Source organism: Nematolebias whitei, chromosome 12 (genome assembly GCF_014905685.2).
Source record: "Nematolebias whitei isolate Nwh7 chromosome 12, NemWhi1, whole genome shotgun sequence".
Classification (NCBI taxonomy): Eukaryota; Metazoa; Chordata; class Actinopteri; order Cyprinodontiformes; family Rivulidae; genus Nematolebias; species Nematolebias whitei.
In genome coordinates this window covers 25622241-25634691 of record NC_056509.1, presented here as the reverse complement: position 1 = coordinate 25634691, position 12451 = coordinate 25622241, and the positions used below count along the sequence as shown (strand labels likewise).

The 12451-nt window shown below is 38.9% G+C and overlaps 1 protein-coding gene across 1 annotated transcript in view; it reads left to right on the top strand.

Moving 5' to 3' along the window:
- The window catches only part of fermt1 (FERM domain containing kindlin 1), a gene marked incomplete at its 5' end in the record, with an annotated part of 928370 nt that overhangs the window by 157173 nt on the left and 758746 nt on the right, over positions 1–12451 (top strand).

Genomic DNA, 12451 nt, shown 5'->3' with positions numbered 1-12451 from the left:
TATATATATATGTATGTATGTATGTATGTATGTATGTATGTATGTATATGTATGTATATATATATATATATGTATGTATATGTATGTATATGTATGTATATATATATATGTATGTATATGTATGTATATATATGTATATATAAAAATATATATATATAAATAAATATATGTGTATATATAAATATATATATGTATATATAAATATTTATATGTATATATAAATATATATATATTATATATATATAATATATATGTATATATAAATATATATATATATATATATACATACATATGTGTGTGTGTGTGTATATATATATATATATGTATGTATATGTATGTATATATAAATATGTATGTATATGTATGTATATATATATATGTAAATATATGTATGTATATATGTATATATAAATATATATATATATAACTATATATGTGTATATATATATATACATACATATATATACATATGTGTGTGTGTGTGTGTATATATATATGGCAGCACAACTCTCTTGTAAATGAGTCCTCGAGGCTCAGTGAGACTAACCTGTATAAATAAAGTTTGAATGAAAAAAAATAATAATAAAAAAGGAAAACTTAGAGGTTTACAAAGATGCATCTGAATGAAGCACAAGACCTCTGGAACAGAACAGACCAAAGTAGAGGTGTTTCCAATAATACACAGTGCCATGTCCAGTGAACACCAAGTACAGCACATCAGCACAAACACCTCATAACAACTGTTAGGCATGGTGGTGGAAGCATGGTTTGGGCACCTTGCGGTCATTGAGTTGACCTTGAACTCCTCTGTAGACCACAGGATTTTAAAGTCATACGTGAGGCCACTTGCCTGACAGCTGAGACTTGAATCATGCAACAGAGAATGATCCCAAACAGCAGCTAATCTACAACCAAATGACTGAAAAATAAAAAAACGAGGTTGCAGTGATCCAGTTAAAATCCAGACTTAAACCCAATTAAAATGCTGTGCTGGGACTTTAAGAGAGCTGTGCAGAAACAAATGTATGCAAACCTCAATGAAGCATGCTGTGAAGCAGAGTGGACCAAAATATCTTTACAACCATGCGAGAGACCGATAAGGTCAGTCATAAAACTACTGCTGAACATTATTTCTGCCAATCAAGGTTCTAGAAATTGAACTGTGTGGTGTATTTAGTTTCTCCACATTCACCTTTTCCATTTTGACTTCATTTTGTTAAACAAACACTGAAATAGTGGAATCTGTTGGGAAGCAGTTTTGTTTGGTGGCTTCTCGGACTGAGGAAGTCCTTTGGATGAAAGATGAAACATCTCAGCAAAAAAAGAAACCATCCAGATGACCTGACTGAACATTGTTGGGTTTTATACCTGGATTATTGAGCATGAACTTTGGTGAGTCTGTTGTGCATTTTGCAAGATCATCTTTAAGTACCAGTACTAATGTGAGAAACCATAGAACCTAAAATGGGTGCACTTCTTTTTCTCATAACTGTAAGTTTTATGGCATTTTAAATGACCAAATAAACAAAAACAAACAAAATATATATATATATATATATATATATATATAATAAAGACAGAAAAACAAATTGATGCCAAACTAGACACATTCCTAATGTGCCGAGGAAAAGCTTGCAACGTATTTTCCGGTGTATAAGTCGCATCAGCCAAAAAAAAAAAAAAAAACATCATGAAGAAGCAAAAAACATATAAGTTGCTCTGGAGTATAAGTCGCATTTATCATATGTCACCGTTGACCCGTTGCATTTATTATCTGTTTATTTAATGATCAAAACAGCTGAATTTCGCCTGGGCAGTGTGGCACCATCTATCCATCGCGGCCGAAGCCACAAGCTCTCTAGTGTTCCTCTGCCTGCGTGAAGTGAAGTGAGCAGTCATGGGAGGACTTGCAGCTCTTCGAAATTTAAAGTCAGTCAAAAATTGTGTTATGAATATGAAAAAAACTGCATATGTCGCAGGACTGACAAACCTATGCAAAAATCTGCGACTTATACGCCAGAAAATACGGTAACTGAGTTGCACCCAATCACCTACAAACATGGTCAGCGTCTTACACTGTAACTTATTTCCAGACTACCAGCCACTTATGAAAACACCAGAAACAGCATTCTTTTCTCCATTTAGTTATGATGATACAGGAGCGATTTAAAAATGATGCAAATATTTGTAAGCGCTGCATAGATACGCATTTCTTTTTGAAAGCCATGAAACGCCAAAAAAAAAGAAAAAAAAAGGAGCCGATTGTGCTCCCAAGGTTTTATGGCATCAGCTTTCATTTTTTATTTTATTTTTTTATTCAAAAACACAACAATAAAGCTGTGAGACTGTTTAGCAGTGGAGCAGAATCGTGAAAATAACAATAACTGGGGAAAAAGAATCTGTTTCAAGCAGAGTGACAACATAATTTTGGGTTACATCGAACCCAGCTCTGTTGAAAGAATACATCTTTTTTAGGGGCACCCATCAAACCGGGTGGCGTTTGATGTTTCATGCAGAAAGATCAGATTTTCTAAGGAGCATCAGTTCAAAGCTAGGAGCCTTAGTTTGCTCTGTCAGACTCTGATTAACATATTTTCTAGCAGTCAGAGCAGCTAATAGAGACAAAGTGAGCTACTCTACCAACAGCTGTTCAGCCTGTGTAGACATATGCTTGGGTGGAAGCGTTTAGCGGAAGATCTATTCAAAAATATGCGCACAGTTAAAGGTTTGAAAGGTTTATTTACAGCTAAATCACTAAAACTCTCTCTCTAGTGAGATCAGTCGCTGTGATCAATTAAAGAATGCAAATAAAATGCAATGAAATAACTTTAAACGCTGTCGCTCTTTGTGCTCCGGCGTGGTAGAAATATCCATTATCGAGCCAAACAATAAGCATCCTCACACTGGGAGCTGACTGGGAGAGGACTGGGTGGTCTTTTACTTGCTTTTTCTCTCAGAAGATGTTAGCAGGCACGAGGAACCACAAAACGTGGCACACCCAGGCAAGACAAAGCTCAGTCCACACTTTCAAGCCCAGGTTGCTGCCGTGCAGACTAAACACCGCCTCGGTTCAACTCGCTTAGTGATTACACTTCAACGGCAAATAGAGACGAGTCAGACGCACTCTGGACTCGGCAGGGCAATGAAAAGTGAGTTCAACGATCGGGCTACCTCTGGTTAATTACAAAATTACCGGAAAAAATTAGCGCACACATGATAGAAGTGTGACCAAAAGGCCAGCTGTTAACACTCACAAGGTTTAAAAAAAAAACAAGGATTAGCAAATGTAAACAACTTTACTTAAATGGGTGGGTCAGATGTTTGAAAGTGAAGTTTTGTGGAAATGCTATGAGCAGTTAATATCTTACCTGTTGTAGATAACATTTTTAATGACTTCAGTCAGTTCAAATGGAGTTCAACCCTGGTGGAACATACAAGCTAACAGCTAGCTGTTTACTAGCGTGAAGCTTCTTCTCGTCTTTCAACAAAAATCTGTAAACGTCTTCAAACTGAGGAGAGCTCTCGCTGGAGATTAGGGAGGTAAATGTTATCCCATCGTTGTTTCACGTAGGATCAACAGTTCTGGGTCTTCTTTCTGGATTTCTAAAACCTGTATATACTGATCTGCTTGGAGGGTGCCTTTTCAGATAGGTGCCTATACCCTAATGTACCCCCATACCATCAGAGATGCAGGTTTTTGAATTGTGCACTAATAGCTGGATGGTCGCTCTTCTTGTTAGTACGCAAGTGGTTTCCAAATAAAAATTTCAATTGTGTGACTAGAGAACATTTTCCCACTTTGCCTCAGTCCATTTTAAATAAAGTTGGTCCAGAGAAGACAGACATGTTTCTGGATGGTGTTTACATATGGCTTCTTCTTTGTATGATAGAGCTTTAACCTGTACTGGTGGATGAACTGTGTTTACAGACAGTGGTTTGTGGAAGTGCTCCAGAGTACATGTAGTGATGTCCAGAACAGAGTCAGGCCTGTGCTGCCTAACGGACCAAAGATCCAATATTGACTATCATCCTTTTTCTTTGACCATATTATGAATCATAGATGATGAAATATTTAAGTTTTCACAATCTTCCATTGAGGAACATCATTCTGAAATGGTTCCACTATTTTGAGACAGTTTTAAACAAACTAGGCTCTGCTCATCTTTACTTCTCACCACTAACTCCTGTCCCCAACTTTCTGAGATGTGTTGCTGCCATAAGTTTCAAAATTACCATTCTATTTTTCAAAATATGGTTCAATGTCTAAGTTTAAACATGGGATATGTTTGCTAAGTTTTATTGGGAATAAAATATGGGTTTGTTGGATTTGCAAATCATAGCATTGTGTTTTTTGTTTGCATTTTATGCGATGCCCCAATGTTTTTCAGATGTGGGGTTAAACAAGAAGATAATTAATGCTTGAAAACGTTCCACAGAACCCCATTTCTAAAGATCTGAAGTGTTTCTTTAATGAACAGAGGTGTTTCTTCTGGACAACAAGAGCAACTGAATGTAAACAGTTGTTTCCCAACCAACTTGAGGTTTTTAAGCGTTCACACAAGAGAGACCCCGTCTCGGGTTATTGGACATCAAACTTAGTTCATAAGTTTTGTGCTAGTTCAACAATTTATATATCAAAACGTTCAGCTCACTCAGCACATCGCTGCGTTGATGTTTGGTATTTGTGCAGTTTTTATCGTTTGAAATATTTATTTTTTAGCCATATTTTCCTCATTGAAAATGAATGGAGCTCTTTTCACATCCTTCTATTTACATTTTGCTGCTCATTTCAGCTGTTGTTCTAGTTCTGCTTTTTCAGCTTCTTTTCTGCTCATTTCTGCTTTTTCAGCTATTTGTTCTACTCCCTTGAGCTGCCTTTTGCACATTTCGGCTTTATCAGCTATTTATTAGCTCGTTTTCTAATTTGAGCTAATTTCTTCTTCCCCTGCTACCTTGTATCTAATTTTGTCTATTTGTGCTCATTTCCACTTCCTTCTGCTTAAATTAGCTTTTGTGTTGTCCCCCCCTCTCCCCCCCCCCCCCCACCACCCCCAAACTACACGCTAACTTCAGAGGTTTAAGGCTCTTTTTAGCTTCTTTGTGCATATTTGTGTGCTCTTTTTGGCTTTATTCTGCTAAATTTAGCTTGTTACTTCTACTTTTAGCTTCCTATTATTAATTTCATTTTGATTCTGCTACTTTTTGCTTCTTTTTTTTCTAACTTTTAACGTAATCTTTTTCTGTGTTTTTCAATTATGTTTTGGCTGTTTTATCTTGTTTGTTCTCCTCTCGGCTATTAAGCTTTAGCTTGTCTAGCGGCTTTTAGCTAAATCATTCTGCGATAAGCGTTCACGTTGCATTTTCACAGGAAATGCAAATTCTCTAATTTAATTTTTAATCATTCAAACATTGGGTCATTTCAGCAGGCCAAGTCTTTAGTCCAGACATACAGACACAATTAACTGGATTGGAATTACCCACGTAGTATAAAGTTTACTATGCAGTAATAATCCCTGCAACAGGTTTCCTTTAAAAAACGATTTCAGTCTCTAATATTTCTAAACCACTGCATTCTAACGTTTCTTTATTTGGATTCTGTTTATGTTGGTAAACAATAGTTATGAGATTGTCAGGTGGATGGTCTGTTCAGGGTTATCTTGTTTTTAACATTATTTTCAGCTTTTTATCAGACTATTGTTTGATATTCAAAACCTGCTGTTTTATCTATCCATAGCTGCAAAAGCTCAAAATAAAATGGAGCCGCCATCATTACCAGATCTTTAAACTGTATTATTTTCATTAAAAAGTCTAATTACTTCAGTCATTCTGTATTTGGCTTGTCTGTTTTATATTCTTAGAAACAGGTTGTTGATAATCAAATGTGGAATTAAATGAAGGTGTTGTGAGTAGAAACTTCCTTCATTTTAATGCAAACCATTTTTTGTTTGTTTGTTTGTTTGTTTAAATCAGGTTAGAACTTGTTTCCAAGCAGCATCAAGCTTGTTTTTAAGCTAAGTGGCAAACTTCTCTAACTTTTCCTTGCAGTTCATATTTCCTGGTGATACAGTTGAGTAAATGTGTAAAACCGTTCTTAAGAGCCAAACAGCAAAAGACCTTCAACAACATAAAAAACAGTACTTCCAATTACCAAACACTTTCTGAGGCCCAACATTGTTATCGGTAACTAATGTTTTTACAGATATTAAGCGCAAATTTGGTGTAATAGTACCCGAGAGTCACTCCTAACACTTAGTCCAAGCAATACACGATGCATTTTTTTACCTGAAATGCTGGCATTAACTGTTTTCATCAACACTGTCTGTCTGTTAGCAACATATCTCCTGAGCCGGTGGACAGATTTAATCACTGCTGGCACATCTACAACACCTCAATTCAAGATGGACGCCACCACAGATTGACATTAGCCAACATGAAATTGGCTATAACTCTGCCAGTTTCACAGATACTGACCTAATATAATTGTAACTGATAGTTGTGCTGACAATACACACAAATACATTCTGTGAGATCTCACATTATCTGATGTCATTTACTAAAATAAACTACTTACTACCTGTCGCAATAAACAATAAATCAATTAATCACATAATAAATGAAAATTATCGACCTCATTTTCATTTATCGGCTTTACCATTTCTTCATGTTTCTCTCTTTCTACTGAAGACACTGGATGAGAAAAGGCTCAACTCCAGTGCTCTTCACTGACCTCTCCCTTTCTCTTTTCTCTTTAAAATCCATTTTAACCATCAAATATCGCGTTTTGGGATCATTAAAAGCAGCTACGCTGACATGCTAAGCTATGAGCTAAGCTAACAGGCCGACCTCGGGGAAAAAAACGTCCCGTCTTGTCAAAGCTCCAAAATTCACGGTTGAAACCTGTGCCTTTGTCTAAAAAGTTGTTTTTCTCTGCAAAAAGAAGCTGAGAACTTGTTTACTGATTTTTTTTTATTAAAAGCTTTGTGTGAAAAATACTATGCTAAAGAGCTCAAATCATCGAGCGGCCGCCGTTTTGAGAACCGAAAACAAGGAAAGAGAGACAGCCCATGTCACATCAAGGGGCCTTCCTCCCATTTTTCTTGAAGAAACACGCTGCTCGCTCCGTCACTATCCATCTTTCGGTTCAGTCTTATACTGCCATCCAGTGGTCAAAAAAGGCACTACACTCAAAACAAATTAACCAACGTTTCTTCTTAATTTACAATAATTACCAATTATTGTCAAATTTCAAATAATATTATAGTTTATTGCTATAATTTCTGAGACAATCGCCCAGCAAAATTTGTTATCATGACAGGCCTATGTACTACTATTCCTGCTTTGCAGTTTTTCACTTATCACAGTGCTTCAGATATGGATCCCCCGCGATAATATATATATATATATATATATATATATATATATATATATATATATAATTTGAAACAGATTTCTATCTGTAGTCCCAACAGTGGATCGTCTTTTGTGTTTGTATACTTAAATGATTCATTAGTAGGTGAAACAGATCAGATGCAGGGACTGGTCAGAAAATTAATGGAAAAGCAACCAAAGTCCTAAAAACTACCCCCAACGTTCCCTCAGAGAATTGATGCTCAAGACCACTTGAAAAGATTACGACAGGTCAACTGAAAGTCACAAAGCTGAGATCAAATTTAGACGTAGAGCGTTTTAAATATGTATCGTGTCATCATTAGTCCAAACCAAGTGTAATTAGGAGTGTTTCATCAACAGTTTGAGCATTAGATGTGTCCATTGGCAGGAATCCACTCCTAATTCGATCCCAATGAACTTTATGGCTCAGTTACTAGTTGTTAACTGACAGGTCGAGGTGTGGGCATTAAAAGCTTCTATATTAAATTTTTATGACACTTCTGACGGTTTGGTAAAGCGGTCTGTTGGATCAAAGAGAACCAGTGTTAAAGAGATGCCGCACGGTCGGTGAAGGTCTGTTAAAAGAAACTCAGAGAGATTAATGTTCAACTAACAATAAACTGGTGTGTCCCGGAGTTGGCCCGGCAGTCCGCTGCAGAACTGCCTCACAGTGGCGCAGTAAAAAAAAAAAGACCTGCCAGAAAACTGAGAGCAGCTTATTTCTGTTTCTCTGAGCAGAGGAAAGGAAGTCACAAATGCAAAGGTTGACTTTTTAAATTAACACGTTTAGAAATGTCTTTAGGTGAGAATCAAAAATGTATACCTCCTCTGACATCAGAGCAGAGTCAAACTTAAACAAGATCACCGCATGGGGTAGAGAAAGATTATTATGATGGAAGTTTGTTAAAAAGTATCTTGTGAGGTAAATAAAACAAGAACATTTTGTATCAAGCTTTAGCTGAAATTGCCTTTTAAAAGTGATCAGAGTTGTGTAAAAGTTTGCATGTTTTCATCCAAATGGTTCAACCAACATGTTTGTGCCCCGCTGAACTTTTCCAGTTTTCATTTTTAAAAAGAGTGTAGCTTTAACAACACTATTATGAACAGTTCCTATCCAGTAACTTGTACCCACATATTGTAATCTGGACTGACGATCTTGGAATCTAAAGCTGTTTTCCAACTAGGGGTGCACCGATTGCAGCTTTCCGGCCGATCTCTAAAAAGTCTGACCTGCCGATTACAATTTTGTTTTACAAGCGACACTGTCAGGTGTTATAAGGTCACGATGCACCTTGAGTTTTCCAATCCTATTTTATTGAACATACCCTTGAACAATATCCTAGAAACAATACACACTTGTTTAAACTGACCATGAGGTAGTGCTCTGAAATATAAATGAAGTTCAGACAATTGTTGTGAAAACTAAAAGGAAAATCTGTAAAATCGTTTTCTCGTGTATCGGTCGATCTCCAATCTCCCAAAATTAAGGAAATCAAGACTGATAAATCGGCGCACCCCTATTTCCAACTTGTGTAAACCTACAAATACACCAGGAACGACGAGCGTCATCATCAGACGTCTATGGCACGACTTTTTATTTTAGGAGAAAAAATATTTCATCCTTGCTTTTAGGAGCTTGGGGATCCCTGATGGTATATTGATCATAAAATGTACCCACCCAGCCCCCACACCACCAGAATATTGGTACATGCTATAATAGAACACTAATATTTTGTATGGTATAATAATGGAATAAGGAACAAACAACACAATAAATACATTAGAGGAAGTTTCAGTTCAATAACAATTTCATCTAGTGTTTCTTGTTTGTTTGTTCCCCCCCCACCCTGACACACACACACATCCCACATGCATGTACACACACACACGCACAAGTGCGCCCTCCCCCCACACACACGCCTCACATCCAGCCTGTTTACTGACTGAACCCTGATCTTCATCTCTCCCTCAGACCTGGTTCTTCTTCCTCACGGTCAGAAGGAATGACACGAACAGTTCCATCAAGTTTTTTTGTTGCACCCATAAAATGTTTTTGTATCCATCTTCTGTGGGTAGTTGTGGATAATATAGCAAAAATATATATTATGTATATAACTATGCATTTCTGCTCATCTCCATCCATGTGCACGTTACTGGTCAAACTAAAGTGGCACAATGCTGCCCTGAGGCAATGAAAGAAAAACTACCATTTCTGCATACAAACAAAGTCAAAAAGTGTTTTTACTAAATCAAATATGCTTCTGCACATATTCATGCACATCACAGATATTTTTTGTATAATTTAAATTTAAACATGCTAAAAAGTGAACTTTATCTCACCTTCTGCTAGCAGTGTGCCCAAGGTGCCTATGATGGTTCCACCCCCAGACAAAAGGTCACATGCTCTCCAAACTCAAATTTTCTTGGTCACAGACTTGTCCTTAAAATGATTTTTTATTTGAAAATATTTCAGGGTATTGTGTGTGTGGGCCAAAATAGTGGTTTGTTGCCAGAGGGCAACACCATGCCATAGAGGGTTAGAAGCACATCAGCAGATTTAATTACAACAAATAGGATGAGTCAAGCTCTAGTTCGCTGTAATAACACAGATCAGCTTTATATTACACGTTCCACGTTCTGCACCAGGACAGCCAGTCTTTAAGAAATGGATTGCCAGATGTTTTTGTACCATTGTCTTCATAATGATGAGTACAGTGATGATGAGAGCCTCAAATCTTTCAAAAACTATTTTTCCACTTTTGATATGAAACCGTACGACAAGAAATCTGTTTAAAAAAATAAAATAAAAACTTGCACGGGAACGTAGATGTCCAAGCAGGGAGTGAAAAACACAACAGCATCAAGAGCTGCCGTGGCAACGAGCGTCAGTCGACAAGACGCGGACGATGGGGCTCATAAGTAGAACTTCTGTTTCATATACTCACGAGTCTGAGGTCTCGTTGAACCCGGAGCCCAAAAGTCCTCTGGCTAAGCCTGCATGTTAGCGGACTCGCAGTAAAAATAGCTGAATCCCACGACTCCAATGAGTCCACTCGCTGATTCAGATTAAAAACTCGCAGGAAAAACAGCGGACTCAGACGAGTCATTCACACGTGTTCACATACAAACTATACATTTGACACAAGTGAATATTATGGTTAGTTTATAGTTAAATTGCTCATTTCCATTTTTCCATCATTTGTAAGCCGTTTGTTATTGGTGTGGAATTGAACAATAAACGTCTCTGAAAAATGCAATGTGGTTTTTGTTCCGTGGTCATTTCTCTCGACTGTATCGCCCGTCACTCACACCAATTCTAATCACCTCAGCTGTTCACAATTAGCAATCGCCCTGCCCAGTTACTTCTTAACATCTCCAGCTCATCGTCAGATCCTCATACACAACTCCTCCCAGGTTCAGTCTTGGTTTCTGTCACCTGTAACTCCTGGTGTTATTCCTGTCTAACATCCATCCATCCATCATCTTTACTCGCTTATTCCATTTTGGGTCGTGGGAGTCTCTGGTGCCCATGTCCAGCAATCACTGTGCGAGGGGTGGGGTGCAGCCTGGACGGATCACAAGCCCATCAAGGGCTCCTGTTTAACAAATAACCTTTTTTTAATCTAAACCTGCCAGTCTTCCTGTCATCTGCTGCACTCCAAGGCCCTCAAGCAACAATTACACAGGCTAATGGATGCTGCCAAAACAATCCTACCCATGCGAGCAAGAGAAACTACTAGCAGCTGTCAATCATGATCACTGAGGTAAAGTTAAAACACTGGAGAGCCATCAGCACCCCTTTTTAACATGAAAGCGAGTCCGATCGTTGGTCAAACCTCAGATCCAGGAGGAACAATGTGGGTTCCTTCCTGGCCGTAGAACGTTGGACCAGCTCTTTACCCTCACTAGGGTCCTCGAGGGGTCATGGGAGTTTGCCCATCCAGTCTACATTGTTTTGTGGACTTGGAGAAGGCATTCAACCGTGTTCCTCGGGGTGCACTATGGAGGATGCTCCTTGAGTATGGTATTGGGGGCCTGTTGTTATGGGCTGTTCGGTCCCTATACAAGTGGTGTGAGAGTTTGGTTCGCATTGCCGCAGTAAGTCTGACCCCTTCAGGGTGGGAGTTGGACTCTGCCAGAGCTGCCCATTGACACTGATTCTGTTCATAACTTTTATGGACAAAATTTCTCGGTGCAGCCAGTGGGCGGAGGGATTCCAGTTTGGTGGTCTCAGGATTCCATCTCTGATCTTTGCAGATGATGTGGTCCTGTTGGCGTCATCGTGCCGTGATCTTCAGCTCTCACTGGAGTAGTTTGCAGCCGAGTGTGAACTGGCTGGGATGAGAATCAGCACCTCCAAAATCTGAGGTCATGGTCCTCGACCGGAAAAGGGTGGATTGTTCTCTTTGGGTCAAGGGTGAGGTTCTGGCTCAAGTGGAGAAGTTCAAGTATCTCAAGCTTTTGTTAACAAGTGAGGGAAAAATGGAACATGAGATTGGCAGACGGACAGGTGCAGCGTCTGCAGTATTGCGGACTCTGTACCGGTCCATTGTGGTGAAGAGGGAGCTGAGCTGTTTACCAGTCGGTCTACGTTCCTACCCTCACCTATGGTCATGAGCTCTCCGAAAGAATGAAATCGTAGATACAGGCGGTTGAAATGAGTTTCCTCTGCAGGGTAGCTGGACTCTCCCATAGAGATAGGGTGAGAAGTTCAATTATCCGGGAGAAACTCAAAGTAGAACCACTACTCCTCCACATCGAGAGGAGCCAATTGAGGTGGTTAAGGCATCTGGTAAGGATGCTCCCTGGACGCCTCCCTAGGGAGGTGCTTCGGGCATGTCCGACTGGGAGGAGACCCCAATGAAGACCCAGGACACGCTGGAGGGACTATGTCTCTGGGTTGGCCTGGGAACACCCCACAAAAGAGATGGAAGAGGTGGCTGTGGAAAGAAATGTCTGAGCCTCCCTGCTCAAGCTGCTGCCCCGTGACCCGACTTCAGAACAAGCGGAAGATAATGGATGGATGGATGGATGGATGGATGGATGGATGGATGGATGGATG